This window comes from Acinonyx jubatus, chromosome C1, assembly GCF_027475565.1.
Source record: "Acinonyx jubatus isolate Ajub_Pintada_27869175 chromosome C1, VMU_Ajub_asm_v1.0, whole genome shotgun sequence".
Classification (NCBI taxonomy): domain Eukaryota; kingdom Metazoa; phylum Chordata; class Mammalia; order Carnivora; family Felidae; genus Acinonyx; species Acinonyx jubatus.
Window position 1 is genome coordinate 17,127,633 of NC_069381.1, and position 6,264 is coordinate 17,133,896.

Here is a 6,264-nt window from a genome sequence, read left to right on the forward strand (position 1 = left end):
CCGAGTGGCCGGGCAATCATTTCGCGCGGCGGCCTGAAAGGCAGCCCAGGCGCCCAATAGTAGCGAGAAGCAGCGGCTCACGCAGGGGGACAAGGGAGCCAATCGATGAAGCCATCGGCTGAGCCAATGAGCGAAGTCAGCGCCGCCGGCTGGGGCGCCTCCGGGGCGGGGGCAGGAACACAAAGGGGTCTGTGGTGAAGCCCCGGGTAGAGGCGAGGCTGCGGGGCACCAGGCCCTGAGAAGCCGGGGTTCTTCCTTCCTCGTCCGCCGCCCGGGCGAGACCGAAAAGCTAGGCCTCAGGCCGCGTGGCCGCCTCCGGAACCCCGCCCCCTGCTGTCCCCGCGGGCCTCGCTCCGCCACGACCCTCCCGTCCCTTCGCCCGCGCCGAGGCGTCCCTAATCCCTCTCGCGCCGCCGGCGTTCGCCCCAGACACGCCCACCGCCACGCGGTCGGGCCTCCCTCTGGGTCAGCTTTTGGGCGATGGTTGGAACGCGGTTTAAGAATGATTTGGCCGGCCGTCTGGCTGTAGAGTTTCACGTAGAAAATCATCCCTCGGATCGGAAAACTGCCCCCTGGCTCCCTTCCACACGTCACTGGGTCAGCTCAGAATGTGAGGGAAATCGCCAAAGTTGGCATGACCCAAGAGCAGTGTCAACTCACACGTGCTGGAACAGGGACCTTTTTTCCCACAGGGTTTGAAGCTCATTTTTTATGAAGTAGTAAGGCAGACATACGCATGCGTGAAGCCAAAAGAGCTGTGCGGGGGGGGGGGGGGGGGGGGGGAAAGAGCTAAGTCCCAAAGGAAGCAAATTCCTGTTATTCCTAAGCCTATTTCTTACCCTCCGCCCTTACCGGTTTGTTCCCTATCCTCGCCTTAGTCCAAAGCCTGTCTCCTCCCACAACCTGCCCAGCTCTTCCCTATCCCAACATCCAATACCCTACTCCTCTTAGGGACTGGAGAAGGTCAAGCAGTGGTCTGCAGGATTTCCAGATACACCAGAGGATCAATTAAGTTTCTCAGAACCGACCAGCCCCAAATTAATTATTAAAAACCTATTATGTGGGGGCGCCTGGGTGATCTAAGCGTCTCTTTAAAGGTTTATTTCTTTATTTACTGGGGAGCGGGGAGGGGGAGAGAGATCTGGAGACAACAGAATCAGAAGCAGGCTGCAGGCTCTGTTCTGTCAGCAAAGAGCTCCGTGTGGGGCTCTAACTCACCAAATGTGAGATCATGACCTGAGCGGAAGTCAGACCCTTAAAGACTGAGCTACCCAGGCGCCCCTAAGTGTCAGACTCTTGATGGCGCCTCAGGTCGTGATCTCGCCCTTCGTTAGTTCCAGTCGGGCCTCCATCTCTGGAGCAGACAGTTGGGGCCTGCTTGGGATTCTCTCTCTGCCCCTCCTGTGCTCACCTTCTCTCTCTCTCTCTTTCTCTCTAAATAAATAAACTTTAAAATTAAAAAATAAAAACCTATGCCCAGTACCAAGCTAAATGTCTCAGTGGATCCAAGTTTTGGATTAGTGAAACTTACACACATGCTGAGATCTTTGTGAGAAGTAACATAAAATGATAAAAAAAAAAAAAAAACATTGAAAAACACAATCTTGGAAGGGCATGGTAAAAGTGAGGGACCTCAAAGTTTAAACTTTATTAACCTCTTTCTAGCTCAAGGGTTCTTAACCTTTTTAGTGTCCTTTGACAGTCCAATAAGAACTATGGATCTCTTCTAGATTTAAAAATAAAATACATAGCATTACAAAAGAAACTTTATATTGAAACACAATACATTAATATATTTTAAGAACAAACTTGTGAGACAGTAGTCTTTACTAACATGAAATATCAAGATCTTGCAGTAGATCAAATAACTACTGAAAATTTTTTTAACTTTTTATGTATTTTTTAATGTTTATTTATTTTTGAGAAAGCGAGAGAGAGCACGAGCAGGGGAGGGGCAGAGAGAGGGAGACACAGAATCCGTGGCACGCTCCAGGCTCTGAACTGTCAGCACAGAGCCCGACGCAGGGCTCAAACTCACTAACTGTGAGATCATGACCTGAGCCGAAGTTGGATGTCCAACCACTGAGCCACCCACACACCCCTTATTTTTTAACTTTTTTAAAGTATTTCTTTTTTTTCTTCTTTTTTTAATGTTTATTTATTTTTGAGACAGAGACAGAGTGTGAGCGGGGGAAGGACAGAGAGAGTAGGAGACACAGAATCTGAAGCTCATTCCAGGCTCTGAGCTGTCAGTACAGAGCCCGACACAGGACTCGAACTTACAAACCATGAGATCATGACGTGAGCCGAAGTCAGACACTTAACCGACTGAGCCACCCAGGCACCCCTCTTTTTCCCTTCTCTTTAAGTTTTTTATTTTGAGAGAGAGAGGGAGAGAGGGAGAGAGAATCTCAAGCAGGCTCTGTGCTGAGAGCACAGAGTGGGACTAAGACCCGATCTCACTGATCACCACAAGATCACATAACCTGAGCCCGAACCAAGAGTCAGACGCTTAACCACCTGAGCCACCCAGGCGCTCTAACTACTGAAATTTTAAAGTAGTCATGAGAAGGTATTCAAGAAGTCCATGATAACTATAATGTGATATGAAAATGTCTGTGATTTCTACTGGTGACAGAGTGAAAGATGCTAATTCTACTGTGGTTTGTTGCCCGTATTCACGATGGTGGAAAATGCGAAGTTTTAGTTGGACGTTGCTGAAAAGAAAGATAGGATTTCTTTCTGTCCAAGATGAAGGACCATCTGCTTCCATCCAGAGACTCCTTTAGCTCCACTGACCACAGGATAAGAACCCCTGGGCTGAATACTGCAATTAAAGTGATTCCATCACCTGATATTTTCTGGAATAACATTTCAAGTATTTTGGCCATACGTCCTCATAACTATACTCCACCTTTTCAGACCATGTATCTTGATTTTTTAGTTTGGAAAATATGGTCATTGGAGTTTTGAATTTCAAAAAAAAATGTGTGTGTGTGTGTGTGTATGTGTCTGTGAATTTGATATTCCACAAATACGTATTGTATGCCCTCTGCAGACAAATCACTGTGTTAAAAGTGGGGAACGTGGGGGTGCCTGGGTGACTCAATTGGTTAAGTGTCTGACTTGGGCTGTGTGCTGACATCTCAGAGTCTGGAGCCTGCTTCAGATTCTGTGTCTTCCTCTCTCTGTCCCTCCCTCCCCTGCTTGCACTCTCTCCCTCTCAGAAATAAATAAACATTAAAAAAAAAAAAAGTAGGGAATATAAAATGAATGAAACACAATCTCTATCCCCTAAGAGCTTACAAAGCAGGCAAAGCTGACAAAGCAGGCCAGATATATAAATAAACATAATAAAAGTGAGCTGTTAAGGAGCACACCAGCTATATCCCTAATCTTTTGAGATTAGGTAACAGTGCAGCCAGGCTGTTTTACAACCCTTACCTGTCACAGACCAGATGTGTGGTCTGAGCTGATATGTTAACGAACGTGCTTTTGCTTCTCAAAACAATTACAGGGCACCAGAATATTCAAATTGAAGCTTTGACTTTTACTACTTACAAACTAAAGTTAACAGAGAATGTTTAAAATGAACAACCCTCCTTGGGGTGCCTGGGTGCCTCAGTCAGTTAAGTGTCCGACTTCGGCTCGGGTCATGACCTCGTGGTTTGTGGGTTTGAGCCCCGCGTGGGGCTGTGTTGTGACAGCTCAGAGCCCGGAACCTGCTTCGGATTCTGGGTCTCCCTCTCTCTGACCCTCCCCCGTTCATGCTCTGTCTCTCTCTGTCTCAAAAATAAATAAACGTTAAAAAAAATTAAAAAAAAAAAGAAAATGACTCATGAAGACTAAACCTATATGGATTTCATAATACTTATTAACATGTGTTAAGCACATAACCACGTTGTCTCATTTAATGCTCATTTAATGCTCAAAGTATGTGAGGCAAGTACAAAAATGTATCAACTCCCTTTTGCCGATGAAAAAACTAAGGCCCACGGGGCGCCTGCATGTCTCAGTTAAGCCTCTGACTCTTGATATTGGCTCAGGTTGTGGTGGTTTCAAGCTCCATGTCAGACTCCGCTCTGCCAGTATGGAGCCTGATTGGGATTCTCTCTCTCCGTCTCTCTCTGCCCCTTGCTTTCTCTCTCAAAATAAATAAACTTAAAAAAAAAAGAAGGGGGGTGCCTGGGTGGCTCAATCGGTTAAGTATCCAACTTCAGCTCAGGTCATGATCTCTCTGTTCATGAGTTCAAGTCCTGTGTCAGGCTCTGTACTGACAGCTCAGAACCTGGAGCTTGCTTCAGATTCTGTCTCCCTCTCTCTCCCCCTCTCCTAATTATCCTCTGTCTCTCAAAAATAGATAAAAACAAACAAAAAAATTTTAAAAAAGAAAAACAAATTAAAAGAAAAAAAGAAAAGAAAGGAAACTAAGGCCTGAGCTATAGCTGAGACTCAAACTCTGGTGTAACTCCAGATTCTAGTCTCTTAATCATTATGCTACACAGCCAGAAGAGATGAATCAAAACCAATAAAGTTAAACCTCCCTCTTTTTAAGACTTCATATTACCTGGGCACCTGGGTGGCTCAGTTGGTTAAGCAACTGACTTCAGCTCGGGTCAGGATCTCGTGGTTTGTGAGTTGGAGCCCCGCGTTGGGCTCTGTGCTTAAAGCTCAAAGCCTGGGGCCTGCTTTGGATTCTGTGTCTCCCTCTCTCTCTGTCCCTCCCCTGCTGCCCCTCCCCTGCTGCTCCCCCTCTCAAAAATAAATAAACATTAAAAAAAAAAAGCCTTCATATTCCCAAAGCTTATGTTGGAAGTCTCTGATTTTGAAGTTCTTTTTGTCCTTATTACTTTTTCTCACGAGTTCTCTGTTCTCCTTGAGTTCTGTTGAGGGAATATGGAAAACGCGAGAAAAGTGAGTGCTCCTTTCTAACCTTCCATTCCTCCACACTCAAGAAAGGCAAGAATCAACTTTCAAGTCTAATTAGGATTGTTAGACCCAGTTTAAGAGCGACGAACACGTGGTCTCATGGAAGAATTTGACATACTTGGCAACAAGATTCCCTGGCAACCCACAACGAGAACCTTGATCCATCTATCCATTGACACTGAACTCTGCAGCCATTTAAAGAGAGAGGCACAGGCGGTGGTGACACCTGCTATCTAAATTCCAGAAATCAAATTCCAGGAGACTATTGAACATAACATTTGGTCCATTGAATTCTAGTTATTTTAAGGCTTCCCTTAAAGGGAAGAAGAGCTATAGTCTGCAAATTGTTCACGGAAGTGTTACTGTAAGCTCTTAACCCAAATCCAGGAGAATTTTAAGATATTCTTACCCATATTCAAGTATACAAGTTAAATACATGGTTACCCAAATCAGATTCAACAGGGACTGTGAAACCTGCTCCTTCAGTTAAACTTACCTATGATTTGATTTTAAAATTCAATAAGACAGTAAGAATTGATTATAAATAGACTATGTGTATGTAACTAAATTCTCATTACCCTTAAATTGAAATATCCTTTAGAAGGAGGAAGTGTTCTCTAATTATCATTAATAATAACAAGACCGTCATACCTTGTACTCACATAGAGTTTTCCCACTTACAAAGGGTTTCAAATACAGTATCTCACTAGACATCTTTGCTATGTTTGGACAGCTTGAAATATGCCCCATCCCTTGGCCCTGTGACTCTCGTCTCCTGATTTTCTGGGCTCTGTAATACTTCTAGGTATTACCTCTAGGTCCTCTCCTCTGCCCATTGTTATCTACTGGTGTTCCCAGGATTCCACCCTTCACACTGTTCTTACGCTCTATCAGGGTCGCCCATTCATATGCGTCCTTTACACTATCATCTCCATACCAGCTATTCCCATTTCTTTATGTACAGCCCCACTTTTGGCCCTGAGTTCTGGACTCACATTTGCAACTACCTGATGGGCATATGACTATATGTTTGGATGCAGTAGGTTCTTCAGACTCAACAGCCAGTCTCTAAAGATGGTTTTCATCTCCCACCTTTTGACCCCTTGCTCAATGAACTCCACCCCCACCAACCTGGTGGTTGTTCCTCTAGTATGCCAACCACTGCCTCACCACTTAACGTTTGCTCTTCAGTAAATTAAGTATTCAGAACACTTCCCCCAGATATTCTGGTGGCTCATTTAGGGCTGTGCTCTAATGTCACCTCTTTAGAGGGGCTTTCCTTGAGCACTCTCTCCAAAATAGCGGTCCCCTTCACTCTCCTTCCCTTATGTCTGT